The sequence below is a fragment of the Psammomys obesus genome, unplaced genomic scaffold (assembly GCF_907164565.1).
Source record: "Psammomys obesus unplaced genomic scaffold, mPsaObe1.curated_primary_1811, whole genome shotgun sequence".
Lineage (NCBI taxonomy): Eukaryota > Metazoa > Chordata > Mammalia > Rodentia > Muridae > Psammomys > Psammomys obesus.
The window spans coordinates 17,039,479-17,049,818 of NW_026596064.1; positions in this window are offsets into that span (position 1 = coordinate 17,039,479).

Genomic DNA, 10,340 nt, shown 5'->3' on the forward strand with positions numbered 1-10,340 from the left:
GCGTCACCTGTGGTCACACCCTTTTTTTTTTTTTTTTACCCAGTTCGCTCATAAAACTAGATTGAGTATCAGCAGCTTCATCATTCATCTCCCTCTCCAGGCAGCCAATGAAATGCTCTCATAAGACTCCTTATCCATGATCTGAATTTCATTTTCTTAGATCCTACAGTGTCAGGAGGGGGATAAGGGAGGGAGGGAGGAGAAACTGCTGGTGGGATATAATATATGAGAGAATGAATTAATGAAAAAGTGAAATAAAGCAAACAAAAACCAAATGATTTCTCATTCTCTCTCTCTCTCCCTCTCTCTCTCTCACACACACATGCACATACACATATATACAGAAACTTTAAAAGTCTAGATGTAGAAAGGTTGAGTCAATGGCCACACCAAATTCCTAAGAACTGGGCACTGTTAAGAGTAAAGTTCAACCTACTTCTCAGCACATCAAGGTCCTTATCAGGAAGAAATGTTCCTTGACGGTATAAAATGTAAGGCAGAGTAGAAACCGATAGGATGGAAGATGAGTTATCTACATAAAATGTTTAAAATAATTTCAGAAATTAAAATGTCCTCACCAATATTTTACTTACTTTCTAATATCTTTACATTGAATACCGTCACTGTTTTTAAAAAGGCTAAGCAGTCTGGAGAGCTTCTGTGTTCCCCTGGATGTTTAAAAAAAAAAAACCATTGTGACATTTGACCCATATGCAAGTTTGGCATTAAGTGAGTCTTTAGCATTTCAGACTCTATGAGTGAGCACAGAACTCACTTGTCCCACTCCAACATGGGTGCCAGAGACTGCCAAAGAGCAGCAGGACACTTCCTTCCTGGTCAAGTACTGAGAAGAGACTTCCGAAGGATAGAAGGAGAGCCAAATGTCCCTGCTGAATTGCTATTATGCCCACATCAGAACTTACACAGCCCACATCTGAACTTGCACAGGGCCTAGCCTTAGGCTCTGAGTCTGAGCTTAGATCTATTCGGCTCAGTGGCCCAGAGAGAAAAATGGCTAGGCTCTTCTTCAAGAGTGGGGCCTCCAGAAACTTGGCAGGGTTGTCTTAAGGGTCTGGAGGTGTTCCTGGCCTCTCCCAGCTGCTACGCTTGAGCATTTCTTTTGCTATGTCTTCAGACTTGTGGAGTTGGACAGAGTCTTTGAGTAGGAAAACCATTCTTCACTGAACAGAGGAGTTCTTGGGACAGAAAACGTTTTTGCCTCTGACTTATTTCTGTAGACCTAGCAATGTTCTGTTGCCTCCTTGACAGCCTCTACTTCCTCTCCCATTGGATTCTGCACCCTTGGGCACATTGCCTTTTTATTTTTTTCTGACTTGGAAAAAGTAAACTATAGAAGAATCAGAGCTCGGGCTCCGAGCCCCATCTGTCTCCCTCCAGGGTCCCTCTACACTGGAGCAAGCGATTTTCTTAGGTGGGTGGGGATCTGTCCCGCCCCGCTCATTGTGTTCCACAGTTTCCTGTACACTGCCTGTAACCCTTTTACCAATCTGCCAGGCGCCTTTTAACACAAAAGAAAGGCGAGGGGGCAGAGACTGCTGAGGAAAAACATCCCTATAAATAGCCCTCTTCAACAAAATTGTTTTCCTCATACACAGTTGTTGTTAGGCCTTGAAGCTCCGTAATCTTCCTCCCGGCTCTCCTCCCCTTCCACTCCAGCCTTCCTCTCCCGGTGTGCTTTTCCTCCTCTTGGCCTGCTGAAAGATGCAGATGTAATTGGGGGCTCAGTGGAAGTTGCTGCTCTCCAGCCTCTACCTCGGGCAGGTAGAGGCTATGGGCTGAGGTGGACTTGAGTCCTAGGTCAGGCACTACCGATATTTTGCCCAGGACTTTAATGGGGCTAATTTTTAAAGCTCGATAAGCGTTGGTGTTCTCATCTTGGTAAGGGTGGCAGACACACAATGTGGACTTGCTATGAGGATGAAGACATTGGAAAGGCCTGACAGTCTTATACCTACATAGGTGCTAGATACACAAATGAGTGCTCTTTTTTTGTTGTTGTTTTTTTCTTTGTTTGGTTCTTTTACACAGAGTGAGTCTTCCATACCTTACAGCTCCTCCCATTTTTTGGAGGGTATCCCCCCAATTTTCCCCACTCTGGCTTCCTGTCCCGTATAAGCCAGTTTGTAGGTTTTAAGCGTATTTAACCTTCACTCACTTATTTATACCTTCCTCAGTCCCAACTTGAGTTGGGATAATTTATTTTACATTTAAGTGGCTAGAACCTGGTGGGGTCTCTAGGCCGCATCTATAGCTCCAGATGGGGAGGAAGCTAGACAGCCGTATACAAACACTCATCTCAGCCAGAAGCTCCAGGGTGGCCAAGGAGGACCGCAGTGAAAATAGACAGAGATCCCTGCGGATGGAGAAAATGGTGGGACGTGGGAGGGCAGGGGCCTTCTTCCCGAGTATCGTGGCCCCTTTGCACCCACAAGAAGATGTTTCAAGACCCCAGGGGAGACCTGAAACTGAAAAGTGTCAAACCTTTTTGACAACAAAACAACCCCCCACAACGGTATGTATATATTTTTCTGTATGGGGCCTACCTATGTTTGAGATAGTGACAATGAAGACATACTAGAACATTTTTCGTAATGATAACACTAGACTCCCATCTAGTACTTAGTCAGCGGCTGCAGGTGCCCGAGGTAAAGGGAATTGTCACATTTTGAAGGACACCAAAGTCTTCACATGGGAACCAGAGAGAAGGAAGCCCCTCAGAGCCACTGCAATAGCCCAGCGTCTCCCCACTTCTGACTCCCTGAATCACCATATAGGCGCATACTTCACTGTGAGAAATTTGCCCAGTTACCTTCCTTCTCTATCCCAGGGGCGCAAACACTTACCTTTTTCACAGTTGGTGAAATCTATTCACATTCAGCATTTATTCCTTGATTGGGCTGACCTGTCCACACATTTACAGCCTGTCCTGGGTTATTTACAAAATGACACACAGGTTGAAGGTTTTCCCCCAGCTGGTGATTGGAGAGGTGATTGGATCAAGAGGTTTCTAACTCCATCAACAGATTGGCAAATTCATTGTTAGACGGTGGTTAGGCGGTGAGGCCTCTTTGGAAGAAGATTACCCAGAAGCAAGCCTTTAAAAGTCACCCTTGGCCCAGCATCACCCCCTCCCAAACCCACTTGCAATGAAGTGAGCGCATCATTTTAATCATACCCGTCCGTCCACCATGAGGTTTCTGCCTTAACACAGCATAGATCAATGGAGCCAGCTGACCTTGAACTTAAGCCTCTATAATTTGGCGGGAGGGGGCAAACCTTTCTTTAAAATAACTTCCACGGCATCTCTTTACAGCCATGAAACACTGACAAACACAGTGGTCCATTTTCTGTGTATTATGCTTTGGGATTGCTGTGTTATCTTCCCATACGAGGTTGGGAGGACATCATCCATACACTTGTGGCACGCTGGGAGATTAGCAGCATAATGGATGCCCCAAAGTCAGAGTGTCCTGAAGATACCGTTTTCAGGACAGCAAGGCAGCATTTCTAAAAGCACACGCAGACATGTGTGAGACCAGGATTTGCTCAAGTCAGTACAGGGTGTGGCAGAGACTTCGAAGGACGGACCACATAGATGGGGTAGTCTATGCTAACAGAGTTGAGTCCAGACTCGTCCTTCAGGGTCAGCTAAACCTGGGTGGTGAGCAGGAAGGCAGAGAGCTCAGGAGGCAGCTTTCCCATAGCACCTTCTCACCTTCAGTGAGAGAGGAGGTGCTCCCTGGCCCAGTGTCCCCGCTCAGGAGGGAGGTTGCTCGGTAGTCTCATCTTTGCCTTGTCACTCGCTCTCGTCCCGAAATTAGTGTTGAAGCCTTGGTCTGCAATGAGATGGTTCTGCTAAGGGAACTCAACTATATTAAGACTGTCAGTTTGCTTGGAAGATGAATAACAGCGGGCTCAAGAATTGATGTTGTACGTTTGCTCCGCATTCCTCGAAATTCTCTGTAAGGTTACCATCGCAAAGTTTATTTGCATAGTCTTTAACTATCTACAGTATTTCGGCCTTTCAGGAATCTGGCTTTAGTTAAAATGCCTCAATGCCTCAGACTTCCAGCAGGGGGGGATCCCGGTCAACGCTCACATTTGAGATGTGGGTTTGCCATCTAGTGGGCGTCTCTGGATATGTGTTCATTATAAAAACACGTCTAACATACACACAGACACGCCTGCAAGCCCCCCCAGACCCCAAGTTTCCACAGAGTTATTTATCTTTCTTTCTCATCCTTTAACACTTAAAGTCCAAGTAGGATTTCAGACGTTGCCTTAGTGGCAAAAGCGTCTCCTGTCTCCGTTGGTGTGTTGAGGGTAGAAGAAGGTTTTCTAGTGTGTGCGTTTGCACGGACAGTGGAGATTATCTGAGTTCCGTGGGGGCTCATTTGAACTTTCTGTACTTCTCCATGTGTATCTTTCATGCTCCATTTGAGAATTACTGGGCCAGAACAGAACTCAGAGGGACATGTCACTGCCAAACAGACACTGCCTGCGCCACAGCAGGTACTCAGTAAACATCCATTTCCTTCCTTTTCCCTCACGCCCACACTCTCATAAAAGCTGTATTCCAAATGACAAGTTCAGTGTGCATTTGGTGTGTGGGGCACTGGCACATGAACCATTACCGTGGGAGGGGGACTTAGTTTCGAGAACGCAAAGATGAACGGAAACCCAGTTTAGAACACACGGAGCGGGAAACTGAGGGTTTTTGCAACAGATTCTGGCAGGATAGGCCTCAGAGGCTTGAGGCAGACTTTCTTGAATGTCAAGTTAGACTTTCCCTTGGGAGGACTGTCGCACCAGAACAAGGAGCTTACTAGCGGTAAGGGGAGAGGCTGATCAGTTCCCATATGGTGTGAGATATTGGTAGAGGGTTGGAGAGGGGATTAAAAACCATTTTGTTCTGTTTTATGAAAGGAATCCCCCTTTGATGTTTTCGTGGCATAGCAGTGGAGACTTAAATTGCCCTTCTGTTATTTTTGGATGTGGGTTAGTGTTTCTTTGGAAAACAACATTGTGCAGAGACCGGCTATGAAATGGCAGAGCTTCGTCTGGAAAGCATGAATGTACAGACCATAAAACTTTAAAAATAGACACATTATACTTTCCTCATGTGTCTTAAATCTAAATTAAGCAACAGCAAAATGATAAAGACAAACAAGGGACATTTATTTTAAAGGTAATACATATGTTTGGCTAAAGAATTCAGACAGTACAGAATGATATCCAATAGAACAGGGGAAAAGTTTGCCCGTTCAGAGCCTATTTTCAGTTCCTTTGGTGGCTGACACCGTGATTGTAATGTCTATGCTGACATCACAGTTTCCTGGTGGGACAACCCAATTCCGTTAACTCCCTGCAGTGAATGATGAGAAATACAGGCACTTATAATGCCTTTCCATTTCCTGTTCCCCTTGTGCCCTTTTTTTTTTTTTTTTTTTTTTTGAGACAGGGTCTCCCAACGTAGCTCTAGCTGACCTGGAGTTTGCTATGTAGACCAGGCTTGGCCTCGAACCCACAGAGAACCACCTACCTCTCATGTGCTGGGTTTCAAGGTGTGTACCACCATGCCCAGCAACTTTAAATTCTAGTTTGGTCAATATTAGTGGAGGCCTGGTCCACGCTCTGTTGCTGCACAGAATACCTCCATATAGAGTAAAGAGGTTCTAGAAGGGGTGGGGAATCATTGAGGGTGGAACAATTCAATTCTGACTATAACTGTGGCTGAGCCCATTTCTCAGCACACATCTCGCTTTATTTATTTATTTATCTATCTATCTATCTATTTATTTATTGCAAATGCATTGAAGTTCTGTTATTTGGTTTATGAATGTTTAGAAGTCCCCCCTTCCCCCTTAAGTACTGACCCATGACTTACTGGTAGAAAATGATCTTCTTTATCCTGGTAGTAGTCTCCGCTTTGAGGTATTTTGCTTTTATTTCCTGCATTGCCATATTAGCTAACTCATTTCTTTTTAAGGCTAGCAAGCACAAAAGCCTCTCAGTAACCTGGGACTCTGCTTGGGTTGGGTTATGCATCTCCTGCACCCTGCTTCTAATAACGCAATGGGCAGCCCAGCTCATTTACCAGCAAGTACTATGCACACTCAGCCTTTTCTGAACAGTGCACCTGGTAACCCCAGGCCCTGCTTCCGTGAAGCTGCACATACATTCCCTCTCTGAACTGTGGGCTAAATTTCTCTTTCCCCAGACACATTTTTTTTTTTTTGGCCAATTCTTTGAAAATTCCATACAGTGTATTTTGATTATATTTACCCTCCATATCTCCTCCTAGATCAGTGGTTCTCAACCTGTGGGTTGTGACCCCTTTGGGAGGGGGTTGAATGACCCTTTCACAAGGTCACCTAAGACCATAGGAAAACACAGATATTTACAGTCTGATCCATAACGGTAGTAAAAATTACAGTCATGAAGTAGCAACAAAATAGTTTTACGGTTAGGGTGTCCCCACAAAATGAGGAAATGTATTAAAGGGGGCAGCATTAGGAAGGTTGAGTACCACTGCTCTAGGGGTCATCCATTGGAGCATCATCAACTGTGCATGGGTCCAGACCCTTAAGTAAAACTGTCTCTTCTTCCCCTAGAAGCCGCCAAGCATTACTAGTTCCTTGGTTAGTGGTGGGAGCACAGGAGCCCCTCTTCTTCCTCGCTATGTTGACTGACTTGATGGTGGGTAGGTTTTGTCTACACAAACACAGCTGCTTTGTAAGCTCATGCATGCAGAGGTCCTGCCATGTCCAGAGGATGCTGCTATGCTCTTGTCCTCCCAAACTTCTGGCCCTCACAGTCTTCCTGGTTACTCTTCGGCTGTGCTCCCTGAGCCTTGGGGAGTGAATTCACAAGGCAGAGTCTCATTATTCTCTGCATGGTGAGAGTAAATGATAGTTTCTAATGTATTTGGATACAAAGAATGGAAAGACGGGTCTGCCTCGAACTGGTTTTGGGTTCAGACACACCTAAACAAAACTGTGTCAAGTGAACTTCTAGGGAGACTCCCCTAATTTACCATCTTATACTTATGCATACATAGGCATGCATATGATTAAAATCAGATGAATTATGGGAAGGGGCTCATGCCACAGGAAAATGATTACATAACTAAATATTCAGTTAGAAGGGAGAACCACTCTCACTATAACCCTTAATAACTAAAGTTTTACTGACCTCCAGAAAAGGAACCCCAAACAATAATAGGGACCCTTCAGGATCTTGGCTCATGTGGCCACTGATCTCTTGCAATATCTTCTGACCTTTTCCATTACTTCACTTTAAATAAGGATTCTTCACTACTTTTGCAAATCTGTACCAGCTTTGATTCTAGTTCTTTGAATAAAAGCCCAAGAACTTGGAAACCTCTGATCCTGACCCAATCCCTGGCAGTAATTTTGTCTCCTTAGTGGCTGCTCAAAAGCTTATATTATTATCTATCATAATCTATCTTAAAATATTACACACATATAGCATAGGAATTTTGCTATGTATCATATAGCATGAGAGCTTTCTAATAGGGGCTGGAAAAGATGGTTTAGGTGATAAGAGCATTTGATGCTTTTGCAGAAGACTCAGGTTTGCCTCCCAGCACTCATGAGATGGCTCACAGTGTCTGTAATTTTATTTCCAGATTGGATGCCCTCTCCTGACCTCTACAGGCACAAGGAATGCATGTAGTCCACATACATACATACATGCAGGCAAGATATCCATACACATATATAAAATTAAACAAAAAGAACTTTATAAGACTGTACTTCCAGGGTTGGAGTAATGGCTCAGCAGCTAAGAGCACTGGCTGCTCTTTCAGAGGACTGAGGCTCATTTCCCAGCAACCACATGGCAGAGCATAGCTGTCTGTAACTCAAGTTCTTGGAGATCAGATCCCTCCTACGGACATATATGCAGACAAAACACCAGTGCATGTAAAATAAAAATGAATAAATTTAAAAAAGAACATACTTCCATTTCTCCTCTTTGACATGTTTTTGTCTTACAACCTGGCTCTCTCTCTCTCAACAGGGACTCACACTGCTAGGGTGGCCTCAAATTCCCTATACAGTTTTGGCTTATCTTGAACTCCAGATCCTCCTGTCTTTACCTCCCAAGTTCTGATACTGCAGGCATGTAACACCACACCTGACTAATTATTGTTTCCTGAGACACAGTTTATGAAGCCAAAGCTTGCTTCAAACTCACATCAATCTTGCTTCTCCCAATGTTGGAAATACAGACATGAGCCACCACAACCAGCTTAACTTGTTGAATGTATAGAATATACGTAGAATTGTCCTAACCCTCATTTCTGCTAATTCTAGTATCAATTCTGGTTCTAGATCACTGTCAGTAGACTGTTCTTGCTAGTGGTCATTTTCCTGCCATTTTGCATACCATTTTGGATGTCAGCCATTATGAATTTTATCCTATGGATGTTGAGTATTTTTTACATTTCTGTAAGTGTTCTTGATTCCTTGGTTACAATTTCTCCTTTTGGATCTTGCCAGGCAGGTCTGGAGACATGCTCAGGGTAGGCTAATTTTCTACAAGGTAAGACTTCTTCGGGGATGCTGCCCAATGTCCTGCCGACTACATATTTTTCTACTCTGGTAATGGAAATCAGAATTAGTTCCAGCCTAGTGCAAAGGACCAGAACTGTTTTCTCTAATCTGTAGTGTGCCTTGTTTTCTTTTTCCTTCCATTCTTACTGCTCCTTCCCCAAACAACATGATGGGTCAGTCACAGCAAAACTCCACACTGGGTACCCATTTCTATCTCAGTCTGCTTCCCATTGCTGCGGTAAAACACTGATCAAAGCAAACCCGTGGAGGCAAGAGTTTATTTCAGCGTGACATTGTAATCCATCATAAAAGGGAAGTAAAGGCCGGGACCCAAGCAGCGACGGAAGCACAGGCAGCCATGGAGGGCTGCTGTTTACTGGCTTGCTCCTCACGGCTTGCTCAGCCTGCTGTCTTATATAACGCAGGACAACCTGCCTACAGTTGGCACCACCCTCAGTGAGCTGGACCCTCCCACAGCAATCATCAATAAATAAAATACGTTACAGGCCAATCTGATAGAAGCGTTTTCTCAGTTGAGGTTCTCTCTGCTCAGAGGACTCTAGCTTTTGTCCAGTTAGCAGAAAAAAAGTAACCAGGAAGCTGGGCGAGGTGTGGACCGATTTTAATCCCAGCACTCAGGAGGCAGAGGCAGATGGATCTCTGTGAGTTCGAGGCTAGCCTGCTCTATAGAATGAGTTCAGGACAGCCAAGGATACACAGAGAAACCCTGTCTTGAATCCCTCCAAACAACAACAACCAAGCAACCAACCAAAAACTACCCAGGATACTATACTCCTTTGATTTGATGAAAACCTGATTTGTGGGTCTCTAGCTGTTCAAACTATGTTAAATTCAATTTGTCAAAAGCCTTTTGGCTTTAACATCTCTTTTTTTTGGGGGGGAGGGGCTAATTCTATGGGGTCTTATTTCTGCCATGGTCATTCACAAGAGGTCCCCTGTGCTTGGTGATTGCTCCTTTGTTTGCTGTTGTTCTGATAAACCCCACGACCAGAAGTAACCAGGGGAGGGAAGATTTCATTTAACCTTACACGTTATGGTCTCAAAAGTTCCCTCTTCCTGGATGACTCTAGGTGACGTCAAGTTGACAAAAGCGAAGCAGCTTAATGGTTTACAAAAGACTGAGCACTCCAGGCGTGCCTGGGTAGAGAAGCCGGGTGTGGCGATGGTAGTGAGCACCGTGGCTGTGGTTCACCTCAGGTAGCCCAGGTCTTGATTCCTGCCCTCAGCACTACACAATAAATAAATACATCAAAAAAAAAAAAAGAAATTTTACTTAAATTAAATCATATATAAATTATTACAGAGAGTTTCCATGGCTTCTCCCCAGAGCTCAGTAGTCTTGGGACCTCTCCAGTGCTCTTCAGAGGCCTCAGCCTAATGCAGGAGCCTCAGGCTACAGGCTCTGTATGCCATTACCCTATCACAGCGATGACGCAGACGTGTGGCATCAGAATAGCCCTAGACCTCGTTGCTACCTTATAACTGCAATTCCGCCAAGGTCATGAACCGCTGCGTAAATATTCGGCGTGCAGCTCCGGCGGGGGTCGCGACCCACAGGTTGAGAACCGCCGTTTTAGAGCCACCTGGATGGGGGCGGTCTTCCTATAACTTCTCCCAGGGAGCTGGCAGCCCGTAGTCCGTCGTTCTGTGCGCCCACAGAGAGCCCACCGTTATTTTCAATCAAATCTTTAGCAAAAAAAAAAAAACAAAAAACCCACT